Source organism: Amblyomma maculatum, chromosome 7 (genome assembly GCF_055883805.1).
Source record: "Amblyomma maculatum isolate TAMU_Amacu chromosome 7, ASM5588380v1, whole genome shotgun sequence".
Classification (NCBI taxonomy): domain Eukaryota; kingdom Metazoa; phylum Arthropoda; class Arachnida; order Ixodida; family Ixodidae; genus Amblyomma; species Amblyomma maculatum.
Genome location: NC_139350.1, coordinates 114607401 through 114620915, shown reverse-complemented (window position 1 = coordinate 114620915; position 13515 = coordinate 114607401). Strand labels below are relative to the sequence as shown.

Here is a 13515-nt window from a genome sequence, read left to right as displayed (position 1 = left end):
AAGACAAGAGAGGTCTCCCAGGGCTCAGTGCTCTCTTCACTCCTTTTTAATATAATAATGTGCGCTGTTACGGTTCATCCTGATGTCACTATATAAGTATATACAGATGACATAAGATTCGTCGCCTCCGCAAATCATATTCATGCCCTCTATCGTTCACTACAGCACTTGAGGCCTGGTTTTGACAAAATTAAGTTGGCTTTAAATGAGTGCAAAAGTAGTGTGCCGAAACCCCCTTATATTTTCGTTAAACTACCTCTCAGAGGTCAACCTCAAGAGGAATCTGTGAGGTATTTAGGCAATACGCATTTTCTAGTATCGATTTGAGGCCTCACATCAAGTTTGATGTTCCGAAAGGTGAGCATGCACTTTGTATGCTCATATTGGTAACAGTAAATTTCGAATGCATCGAGATACTCTTCGGCTTCTGCACAAAGCCTATGTGAGAACGATGCTGAAATTTGGCCGCGTTATTTTTTCTCCTTGTCTCCGAAATATAAGCTGTATCCTTTGCTGCTTTTAGAGCGACGTGCTCTGCGCCTCTGCCAAGGGCTTCCACAATAAGTACCAACCACTGTTCTATATTTGGGGGTCCGCGTTCCGGACCTTAACTCCCGTTTCCTCCTCCTAAGTGTCAGAATATTCTTGCGGTCATATGAGGCTACTCCCAGGGTGGCTGTACCTATTTTTGCGTCAAACCCGGCCCTCTTACTCACTCACCAGTGGTCAAGGTTCCGTTTGCCCTAAGTTGTTTTTACGCAAGGCATTTTAGCAAACATGGTGTTAACCTCGGTACTATAACTCCTATTGGTTGCTCAACGTCCATTGTCGATATCAATTTTGTTTCTTTACTTCCATCCTATGTGAAGTACTTACCTTCAAGTCTATTTACAGTCTCCTATCTGATCACATTGAGAAGTTCCCTGAACACACTGTAATCGCCACTGATGCATCTGTGACTGCGTAAAAAGGAGCAATTGCAATCTTTTCAGGCTCTTTTCTGGAGTCTTTCGCTGTGAGTCCCGGATTACACACCGATCTTTTTAGCGGAGTTTATGGCAATCGGGCTTCCACTATTAAAAATTCCTGGCAAAAAGTCAAACATAATTTTTCTACCAGACTCTCTTTTTGTTTTATTGTCACTGGTGTCAGCACGGAACGCTGTTTTCTGGCGCTCACTAAAGTATTTCTTATAAGGATGGGTGAAACAGATACGCTGCATCTGGGTCACCGGTCGCTTCGGCATTTTCCAGAACTAGGCGGCAGACTTTTTGGCTAAATCAGCTCTTGATGCCCCTGCTCCAAGCACCATTCCTAATATCATTGTATTTGTTATGTCCCGTTTTCAGCGTTGTCAATACATAGCCGGCTCATGCAATGATTCTTTGCTATCTACAACAGAATACCAACATCTCACATACCTATGTAAAGTTCATTGAAATCACGGCCGTGTGAGGTAACGCTGCCTCTCATGAGATGCAGGATTCCCCGTCTAAATTTTCACTTATGCAGATGCGGGTTCAGCCATACCAACCTCTGTGAGGCTTGCGGTGAGATCGAAAACATTGAACATTTCTTTCTCGCTTGGCGAAGGATTTGACATGAGAGGAGGGCGCATTCAGAAATTCCAGTAGCCCAATTGGAATTTACGTTGTCGGTCCCGCTTCTACTCTCCTTCGGTGCGAGTGCGAAAGGATTTCCGTTGCCTTAAATTTGTCAGTAATTACTTAACTACATTTTGGCTACGGACAGTTTCTTGCTTAATGTATTCCAAATTTTCAAATTTTTAGTTTCATATTTTTTTCCTTTAATTCAGATTTGTGATCTCATATCTTAGTTTTTGTTTAGTTTATAATTAATTTATTACACTAATTCAACATCTGTAGGACAATTGGAAGTCCACACGGAACACTGGTCAATCCCTGTTCGTGAGTATGGGCCATTTATCAAGGAAGAAGCAGAAGAAGAAGAACTCGCTGGCAACCGACGGTCGATCGTTAAGGCTCTTGATCCGAAATCGGTTGTTCTCACGCTGATTAATCTCTGAAGCCTGGGTCACTCCAACCAAGGTGCGTGTGCTGCCTCCGGGTACCGCTTTTATGATTTGGATTCGCACCTATATCAAAAAGACAGGCTACTGGCCGCGCTGATGTTCCCTTCGCGTTATGGCTCTGCTGTGGTATCTGAGTATCTGATACGACCTTCATGTCTTCGAATGATGAGTTGCAGTTCTCCGCATATGAGCAATGTACCAGAATAGGCGGCAGCATCGGTAATCGTATGTGCGGTTAAATATACTGAAGCGGCTCAGGCTTTGAAGGGAGGAATGCGAGTTAACTTGACTAGCTGTGTTGTTTAGCTTGGCCTGACATCGCGCAGTAAATGGGAGGAACTTCGGAGTTGCCGCCATCGAGACTCGGGCGCGGCGGCTAGGTTTGAATGCGGATGTCTTGTTTCTGTAATAGAGCACTCAGCTACTGGGCCACCACGGCGGATTCTCTTCGGAGCTGTGGTCGCAGTGAATAAGAGTGGCTGTTTTCTAAAAAGCAACTTCTCAGCTCCGTTTATGTATGAATGTGGGGCTTTCTTACAATGTAGGCCCACATTTTTCTCCGAAACCAGGATCAGTGACCATTACAACGTGGTCCCGCGTAATAGCTCGACCTGCGTTTTTATATGTGTATTGTGCACAATAAGTTCCCATACATTATCGCGCATACATTTCATACTGCAGTTCTCAATACTATAGCATTTATTCTTGCAGCCTTATTTCTCAATATATTTCATCGAATTTCAACCAGCGTTGCATGCATATATACATGGTGCTTAAAATTAGACGTCAACAGTTTTTTTAAACATGAAATGCATTATACAATTTATTTTCTTGTGGCATATGGCTCCAAACGAACGCAAACTGTTTGGTTAGAAAAGGATTATGGGGTCGCACTCCCGAAACGACTTACCCTATGAGAGATGCCGTGTGTGACCTACCATGTGTGCAGAAAAAAATTCATTTCCTAACGCTAAGTTCAAATTATTCGTAGAGCATGATAACATTCATCATAGCTTCTTTAAAGACGTCTTTCCCTCTGTATATGTCTCTCAATATCGGCGGGACACAAAACCTGTATTTCACTTGGTACCTTTCCTAAATTTTAAAATCATTTCTTACCTGAAAATTTTGTGTTGCTAAATCAAGATGCTGAATTGCGTTTAAAGCAACTGGTTATGAGCGTCCAAGGAAAATAAAATGTATAAATTCAACATGACAAGCGGGATTCGCTTCAATATGAGAGCCCAATAGGTGGCTTAAAATGGTCGAAACGTAAGCAGGTGGAGCCACTGCCTTTGTTTTGCCATCTGCAGTATACTATGGAGAAAGCCAAATCCAGTCAAAACATTTTTCCGGTAAATGTAAAATTTCAACAACTGAACAGATAACAAAATGTACATGAGGCCCACATGGCGACACTTATTTGCATTAGGGACATTTTGGCGGCTTACAGCCTGTTTGCGCCTATCTAATTTCATAGATTCCCACCTATGACACATAAAGCATAACATAGGGTGTAAAGTGAGGGCACCGGTCGTTCTAATATGAACAACACGGGTGCGCCCTGGTGTATCAATGCAATTTCTTCAATGGAGACTGGTCAAGGCCTAACGTGGGCTGCCGACAAACATCCGAATGAGTCCCATTTGACACAGATAGAGGAAGCGGATGTTGGACTGCCGATTTTCCTCCAATTTCCAAATGTGCTATTCTATTTCCCTTGATGGTTTTACTTTGGACCAATGTGGGTCGCCACTCTGGATGAAAGTTTCCTTTTCATTTCGGCGGGCTACTCACATAATGATATGGACCGGCGTGGGTTCCAACTTCCACCAGGATGGGTCCAAGTATATTTGCTCAGGTTGTTAGCATATCGTGCCTATGTGGACAATTGATGGGCTTTTGTTAGGATGTGGACAAAAGCAATAAACATCAGGTTAATAGCATCTGAAACTCTTCTGCTCCTATAAAAGTGTACAGAAAATTAGTCATCAGTTTATGACTTAGACGATCCAGTGTTGGTCGCACGACACGGCGACAAAACTCATTCGACACAGCTGCGCAATGATTTAGCCATAAACTGAACGTTCCTGAGACTACTGAGAGGCGTGCGAGACTGTCATTGAGAAAACAGTCACGTGAGGCAAGTAAAGCAATACAATGTCCACGAATACCGTATTACTTGCGTGCCAGACGACATTCGCACCCCACAGGTGTTGACTGCGGGACTGCTAGACTTAGGGACCTTTGTAGTTCGGGCATAAACTGAGTGCGAAACGTCATATCGTTCCAAAATATCGCGGATAGGCAGCATAGCCTCTTGGCGCCGCCTAATTATAGTACATTGTCCGCTAGGGACGATGAAGCTATGCGGACCCATTGGACTCGAATTATTGGTGCAAGCCAATTTGCTCGCACATAATATCGGCCACACGATCTTAACAGCATTGATATTATGGTAGGTGAACTTAGCATGTCTGTAAAGAACACTTATTAAAAACATGGATACAACAAACACACGGGAGAGCACGTATGCCTAGTTCAACCTCTTATCTTGTGTGTACTAAATAGAACTATAGTTCTATTTATACTACACTACGGAAATTAGTAGGCTCCCTAAACTAGCCTCTCATATATTAACAATTAGGTGTGAGTAATTACCGCTCATTTCAGAAAAGTTTACAAGGTCGCAATAATCAAGGCGAATGAAATTTCGTTATAATATATAGAAGCTTCCAACTGTTGCACAAATCGGCCGTAATAATAATTTAGGGCACATATAACACAAATAAGGGATGCAAAATTGCATGCAGATAATACTCAGGCAATGCACTGTGTTCAGCCCGCTGTGACCACTGTAGCACAGGCAGCGGCCTTGAAGCGGCAGCTATATATGCTTTAGTGCTTATTTTTGCAGGGACAGGTCTCGCTTACCTTGAGTCAGCACTCATGTCCTTGACCATTCTGACACTAGCAATATGGGGACTCGCGGCGTACATAACTCGATGCAGACAGGGGACCTGTTGTGGTTTTGTGAGGGCATTTAGAATTTGGGCAATCGTTGCAATACCTGCATTAGTCCCTAACAGGACTCTACTACGCAAGAACTATTTGGCACTGCTCTATTTATGAACCACGGATTCGATATGGTGGTTGCTCGGACTAATGCCGACCAAATAAGCACACACTCAGAATAATGGTTCCTTGTGAGATAACTGACAGCAGATCCAGTAAAGATGGGGTCACTGTGGAAAAGAACTGATGCAGTAGAAATGAAGCCATCCTCATTAGATTGCCTGGGCAAAACTGGGACCGTGGCGGAAGAAAAAAAAGTCTTGCGTGCCTGCATGCTATCCAAGTCACTTTCTTGTAGGTTACTTGAGGCAGGTGCAGCTTTTATGAGATCACTTTATGGGAAAGCCACCTTTAAGTGCATATGAGGCCGCATAAGCTTTACTGATTTCGCTCATATCAGACGAGATGGGGCTGAACGACTGGCATTCATGCCTACTACCCCCCCCCCCAATGTCCCCAATGTAATATTTGAAGGCACCTGCTACAGAAAGCTGTGCTCTAACTGCGAAAACGTCATCTAGGTCAACGCAGGCTACCCACACACATTTGCTGAAGTTCCTATATTTGTTTAGCGCTCATGGAAGCACAGTCACGTGTCCGCACGCTGCCTACGTAGGAATAGTTATGTATATGACGGCTAGAAACCCCCTGGATGCGGGTTCGATTCTACACTGGGCATATCAGGGCTCAACACCCTGACACGTGTGCATAATGCTGTCTTGAATTCTCGCTATTCATTATTTGTAATTGTAATTACTGTTATAAATGATTTGTGTACTAATTGTAAGCATGCTCAGTCGGTTCGAAAATTTTCCTTACTTTGGTCATCGCGCTCACGTAATGTTTGCAAATATTACCAGAACATCGAAAGGCGTAACTACCTCTAACATCATGTAACTTGATGTAAAACAACAGTGTGAACAATTTCTAGCATGAAGTCTGTTCAGCGATTAAATAAAGGCGATTTATAGAACAATTCGCAGCATATTTTCTTTTGATGGCCGCGCGAAGGCCGATTTTTAACACTCGCCATTCGTCTTGGTTTCCCACTCTGCCCTCCTCTGCCTTTGTCCTGGCATTGCAGCCTTTAAAGCCTTTCTTCGTGGCTGTAGATCTCCAAGGACTGCTGATGCCAGGCTGCGGCAGTGTGCGTATCACAGCATATTTTGATGGCATCATGCTGTACGTTCCAGAAGAGTTAGCTTAAAAACTTTTATGTCCAGGATGTATACCTCAGCCGGAGGTTTCTGAGAATACCTCTAAAAGCAGCTGCTTCTCATAGAGTTCACGCAAAAGCGCATACCCGAATAATTTTTTTTCTGTTTGAAGGAATGAGCATTTTAGGTATAATTCTTGACTGCTTTTGTGTCTGGGAAGGAGTGTGGTCTTCCTTTGCGGAGGGTGTCAAGGTTCGCGCCCGATTGGCCCAATCATGATTTAGCTTTGCGTTAGCGACGGTATTTTGACTATACAATTATGCTGGACACAATTTGGCACTTGTGCCGCATTTACAAACCACCATTACGAGATATGAGTAATGTGGAGATCTGGTGGTCTTGTATTTTTGACCCAGAGGAACAGAGTTAGTCGTTTTAACTGCGCTTGGAGAGCCATGCTAACGGGGGAGGTTTGCATTTCCAAACCTTTCTATCGCCTGATTTTCTTGCACTGAAGAGCCTTTCTGTGGGAATGAAATCGATGGAAAGCGGCAAACGTAATCGTAAACCCAAAACCGAGCAAGCCCCTAAAACGGGAAAAACGTATACCCATTCCTTAACCTTGCGTGTTGGGAAATTTATGGAGCACATGGCACAAACGAGACTTGCGTGTTTCATGAAGCAAACCAACCTATGGGCGGACGAGATGGATGTTTTCCGGCCAGGCTTGGCGCAGAGGACGTGATACTGTGACTAAAACACGAAATATTAGACTAACGATCTGGGAACGTCAAAGTACACATGGGACTAGACCTAACAAAAGCCTTCGACAACGTCAGGCAAGAAGCTATTCTCAGTTGTCTCTAGGAGATCGGAGTGGGATCCAGAATATATGACTACATAAGAGACTTCCTAAGAGATAGAACAGCCTGCGTTAGTTTCCAAGATATTGAGTCTCCCATATTGCAGCTAGGAAGTAGGGGCATACCGCAGGGTCGCTTCTTTCCCAATTCTTCTACAACGTGGCGATAAGGGGTCTCCCAAAAGCGCTGAGTAACATCGAGGGGCTCAAATTTAGCATGTACGCGTACGACACCAATCTCTGGAAAAACCAGGGGTCTAATGCGAGCATTGAGAGACAGCTGCAGGCAGCGGCAGACACTGTAGCGGACTACGCGGCTAGTAGGGGGCATTCATGGTCACCGTAGAAATCGTAACTTCTAGTCGTCAACGCAAAATCATTGAGGTGCGAGAAATCGGAGAAATCGATATGAATGTGGAAGGAATGTCCGTACCAAAGGTTAACCAAATACGAATCCTAATGCTATACATTCAGGAGAATGGATGCAACGACGGGATACTAAAGATATCAAGGAGAGTAGCCGGGTCGGTTGATACATCATCACTAAAGAAAGCGCGCACTTTCGACAGGATACAGGGAGTAAGACAGCACAGATTTGGAAATGAATACAATATATTTCAAATACATTTTAGCACATCAATACGCGAACATTTTCTTAAAGTATAAAAATATTGCTGAAGAAATAAACTTTCCAGAAGTGGCAGTGTAAATGAAGCGTATAATAGTTTAATCACACCACAAGAAATGCATATAGTGCTCTCTGCCGGAAAGCAGACTGCACCAGGGTCTGATAATTGAGTCCCGATGCACTGGCTGCAAAACCTATAGTGGGATCGGGGATAGCTCGTGTTCTAGGCGTCTTCCGAGACTTCTTGCTCCTGTTTACTAGAGTCTTCTTCTCCTCGCTCATTATTCTTCCCTTCTCCTCATCTTTTGAAGCCCAGGGAAACTCGCTGACATGTTTATGGCGTGTACATGCGTTGTAGTGACTAGCGACGATTACGTGAAATTCGCCGCTGACTATCCAGTTGTAGCTTTGGATACAAAAGAGATAGGTGCCTCCACATAGGGTCCTTGGTGCCGCGCAAGTTAGAGCTGCATGTAGAGAGCGCTTTTGCTGCCTATGGCTTATTAACCTGTGTTTTAGATGTGCACTGATGTTACAGCAATAACGTTTTTGAAATAAATTTTACCTAAACAAGAAAAGAAACAAAAAGATTTCGTAATGAAACATGGTGTAATGTCGCCTCACATCTGCTCTTAAGGTAAAACTTGAGCGCTTTCTAATTTTCATTTAAAAATTATATTTTACTCCCAGAAAGAAGTAGAAGCATCCAAAAATTTTATTATAATTTTAACCATTGGAACATAGTTGCGAGTAACAGAATCCACTGACTAGGCCATGAAGAGCGACCTTTCATAGGCCTGTTTCCTGATCTTCATAGGTCGGAGATAAGAGGGTGTGTTTATGTATATGCATGTTAGGTGTTCTTTCACATAATGGTGCATTTTATGTCCGCATGCTACTGTCAACTGTTTTTAATTTCAAACTGGCGATAGGCTGAAAACAAACTCTTTCATCAGAGCTTAAGTCTGATTGTTTCAAGCAATTTTGTTTAAATATCACACATAATGGTGAAGGTCTACACATAAACATTCTTGTTGCTGGATTGCTCTAAATGAGTGTGAAAAATAAAAATGATTGTGGAGGCCACATCATCTGCTGATATATCCAGGACCTATTGAGCTGCGGCAAGAGCTGAAGGCGATAACTGTACAAGGAATAGAAACAAAATACTGCAGATTTGCATATTTAATCAAATGCGAAGTAGGTGCGTAACGCTCCTTATCCCTGCTGTACTTTTCATGCATTTTACACTTTGTTATGAGGTTCTTGCGCCATTTAATTAGTAGAATGACGTTCCCACTTTATTCGTAACCGTTGTACTTCAGCCCATCAAACCTGCACCGCAGTGCCAGACGGGCAGGCGTCATCCACTGCTACGCGAAGCAAACGCGCAGTCCAGCCGTGTCCTGAACTTTTCCTGCACCGTCTTCAGAAATGAGCGAAAACAGGCAGCCCCGCCGCGGTGGTGCAGTGGTAAGAGGCCCGACTATTGTGCCGGAGTACCTGAGTTCGATCCCGACCACGACGGCTGCGTTTTGATAGAGGCGATCGAAGAGGAATCTCGGGGCTGTGCGATGTCTGCGCATGGTAAAGATCCCCAGGTGATCGAAATTACTCCGCAGCCTTGCACTACGGCTCTTCTTTCTCTCTATTTACTTTCATTCGCCCTTGCCTCCCTTCCCTTACAGCGCGGGTCAGGTGTCGACAGAGCAAGTGTGACAAATACTGTGCCCTTCCCTTCCAGTGAGCCGTTATTATTATTATTATTATTGTTGTTATTATAATAATAATAATAATAATAATTATTATTATTATTATTATTACAGGCACAACGTATTTCTTTACAATGTCCTTCCGAAAGGTCTGATGGTGGGATTAGTGGGGGAGAGAGAGAGAGAGAGGGGGAAGCGCGCTTGAAGGTGAGCTCCAGTTGAGGCTCGGAGGTGAGCTCAGTTAACCCTTTAACCAGCAGATCAACAATATTGTTGACCCACTCTAGGCGGCCACAAAATGCCTCTCCCTAAAATTTAGAACGTGTTCCTCCAAATTTAGCATTTTTATAAAGTAGCCTCTGAAATAAAGATGTATGAGTCGTCAATAGATGGCCGTAATGACCGTGTTCAACCTCAAAGTGCCGTCGTCGTCGTCTTCTTCGCGCGCGCCACGTTGGCAGAGTTCTGGCCTCAGCAGATGCCGATATCCGAAGTTAAGGGTGGCGACAATTTTATTTCTTTGTAGAGGCGTCTCTAAACGTGGCCCGTGCAGAATAGTATCACCTATTTCGCAGCAGAAGCGGCAGTGCCGGACGAAATAAATAGACTACAAAATTGTCGAGCTGCCAGAATAAGGTAAAAATTTACCGCCAATGATGTGCAGTCGGCTGTTTGTTTTTATTTCCACAATTGGTTTGAATGTGATACTGGACATGTAAATGAACACAGAAAACTTTGTTTAGAACTACCTTTGCGTTGCCGCTTGTGTGTGAGGTGCTCAAGGTCACTTTTCTTTTTTTTTTTTTTTTTTTGGGGGGGGGGGCAGTTTATGGCAGGAATCTGAGTACTCGTGTTCATATAAAGGTGAAATAAGCTTCGCGGAACGTTAGCTTTTCATCACTTCATTTTTTTTTGGTTCTTGCCAGCAAGTAACGTACTTATCTTCCTGGAGCCATGGAAACAACGGTGTTTTATGGAAATCGTAGTCAACACAGGAGGTCAGAGGGCGCTGTGCTCTCTGCCATAAAAGTGTGTCAGGCTTCAAGTCCACCAAATGTGCACGTCTTTTTGCGCCTGAAAAGCGGCAACAACTGTTTTCTTCAATTACAGCTCAAATAGGACATGACTGACTCATGTCAGTGCGCCAGCTTTGTGCTCCTTATCTTGGCAGATCAACAAAATTGTTGACGTACTGTATTTTTTGACATCCTTTTTCAAACGCATTCCCATTTTTTTGGATGCACATTTAGACTAACAAAAACTAATACAAACGAAGGAAAAAATTATGGCATCGCTTTATCTGGTCTTGCCAGTTAAAGGGTTAAGCTTCTTCACGACGCAGCGAGCAGCTCGGAGCCGAGATCCAGGGAGCACTACGCGTGAACCTCTGCTATCTGTGAACGCTGGGGAGTAACTGATGTGAAGGGAGATGCCGAAGTTGAGGACGCGTGAGCGACACACGACTGCTCACTCCGGAGTATAGTGAACTATACTCCGGAGTAACACACATTGTGCAACGCTGCCCAGTGACGGTCGCCACGCCCTCAACAGACACGTCCCTCTCTCACGGTCTTACTCCCTCACTGGGTGCATCTATTCGGCCGCTCCGCCCCCTCAGTGTTAGGCATGAAACGGCTAGAAAGGTCACTGACAAATGTTTTCAATGTGCAGAACAAATGCTTCCGAGCATTCGTTCAAAGTAAAACTCATCGGAAAAAAATCCAGCGATTTGTTATTTATTTTTAAAAACAGCCTTTTTTGAAATTCGCAGCTGGAGAAACTGCAGAAAGAACACGAGCTAGCCTTCTTCTCGCTGCGCGGTGAGCAAGCTGCGAAACCGACTGACTACGAAGGCCAGGTTGTTCGCCTGGAGCAGCAGATTGACAAGTACAAAACTCTGGCTGGCATTGAGGAACTGGCCCGAAAGGCTCGTGATCTGGATGCACCTCAGGCAGTCGCGGTGCCCCGACGGGCCCCCGTGTTGCAAGCTGTACCACAGCGGTCTTGGGAAGTCCAGACCACCCTCGTGTGCCTGCGGTCATGCGAGGCACAGAGTGCCGCAATTGCAACCTGCGAAAAAGGGGTGCAGGCGCAGTGGAGGTTTGCTGTGGGCATGGTTCAGACGGACGAGGTGGAGCGCTCAACGCAAGTCTCAGGCGCAGGTCGACACCTGTCACCGGGAGTGCCAGACAGACGAAGTGCCCACTAGCAAAGAACCTAGTCCAACTTCAGTCTCTGTGACCAGCCCTGCTGCTGTGCAGCCCCCGCCTCCTCCCTCTCCGCCACCACCACCATCATCCTTTCCTTGCACTCCACCGCCTCCTCCACCTCCTCCTCCTTCATCCTTTCTGGGTGGGGCTGCACCCCCTCCTCCTCCCTCTCCACCTCCTCCTCCGCCATCCATTCTGGGTGGGGCCGCACCCCCGCCTCCTCCTCCTCCACCCCCTCCTCCCATGGGCATGGCGCCCCCACCACCACCACCACCTCCACGGCCTTTCCCAGGCATGTCCTCCATGCCCCCTCCTCTGCCCCCACCACCGCTGATGGCGCCTGTCCATGGCATGCCAGCTCCACCACCTCCTCCCCCACCAGGAATGGGGCCTGCACCGCTGCCAGCGCCCCCTGTGGGCGGCTGGCACAGCGCATATGCCATAGCCCGCAAGCAACCCGTGAACCCCAAGGCACTAATGAAGCCCCTATACTGGGCGAGAATTCACGTGCCCGCACAGCAGCCAGAGAAAGCTCCCGAGAAGGAAAAAGACCACAAAACATTGTGGGAGTGTCTGGAGGAGACTCCTCCTACAGACTGGGCTGAGTTTGCTAACCTGTTCTCAAGACAGATCCAGGAGAAGAAGCCAACTGCCAAAACGAAAACCAACCAGAAGAAAGGGAAAGAGGTGGCGAAGCTCCTTGTCCAGAAGCGGTCACAAAATGTAGGCATTCTCATATCGAGCCTTCGCCTTGAAATCTCAGACGTCGAAAATGCTATCTACAACTTTGACACATCGATTGTAAGCCTGGAAACTCTGCAAGTTCTGTACGAAATTCGCCCCACGAGTGAGGAGCTCAATTTGATCCAAGACCATCTGGCCCTGAAGCCCGACATTCCCTTGGACAAGCCAGAGCGCTTTCTGCTGGATCTGTCTCGCATCCCCGAGTATGCCGACCGTGTGGGTTGCATTATCTTCCAGTCGACGTACACAGAATCCATCAGTAGTGTGGAACACAAGCTCAACAACCTCAAAATGACATGCGAGACGCTGCTGCACAACGAGGAGGTCCACAACATTCTGGGTCTTATATTGGCTCTCGGTAACTACATGAACGGAGGGAATAGGAGTCGTGGACAGGCTGATGGCTTTGGCCTCGAGATCTTGGCCAAGCTGAAGGACGTCAAGAGCAAGGACAACTCTTTAACTCTTCTTCACTACATTGTCAGAGTCTATATAAGCAAGTTCCAAGAGAGAGCGGACATCACCCGGGAGAAGTTGAAATTTCCTCTGCCTGAGCCGAGCGACATGGAGCGGGCTGGGTTAGTCAGTTTCGATGACATCAGGGCAGATCTTAAGAAGCTTCACTCCCAGGTCGAAGGTTGCGAGACGAAGGTACAAAAAGTGCTGGCAAACTCCGACGCCGAACACCAGGAACCCTTCAAGGAGCAGATGAACATTTTCCTCAAGAAGGCTTACAACGAGCACAAGGAGCAGGAGGAGAACCTTGAGGAATGCCGGCTAAAATTCCTGGAGACCAAGGAGTACTTCAGTCTGCAGCCAATGCAGCCAAAGTCCAAGAACGAGTCCGAGTGGCCCAAGGAGTTCTTTGCACCGTGGGTGCCCTTCTGCAACGACTTCAAGAACATCTGGAAGAAAGAGGTGCAGCGCAAGATCAAGCTCGATTTTGAAGCAGCAAGGAAGAAGGTGAAGGACCTGCAGGAGGCAATTATTGACCTGGCAAGCGTCGTAAATATCAGTATTGCTCTCAACTGAAAATAAATCCTTATCAACTTCTTCGTGTCAAGATTCGGGCGA

General features: G+C 45.8%; 1 pseudogene; it reads left to right on the top strand.

Annotated features, from left to right (window-relative positions):
* The first annotated feature begins 9885 nt into the window (after window positions 1–9885).
* On the top strand, window positions 9886–13473 carry LOC146184471 (formin-2-like; annotated as a pseudogene).
* The last annotated feature ends 42 nt before the right edge of the window (window positions 13474–13515 follow it).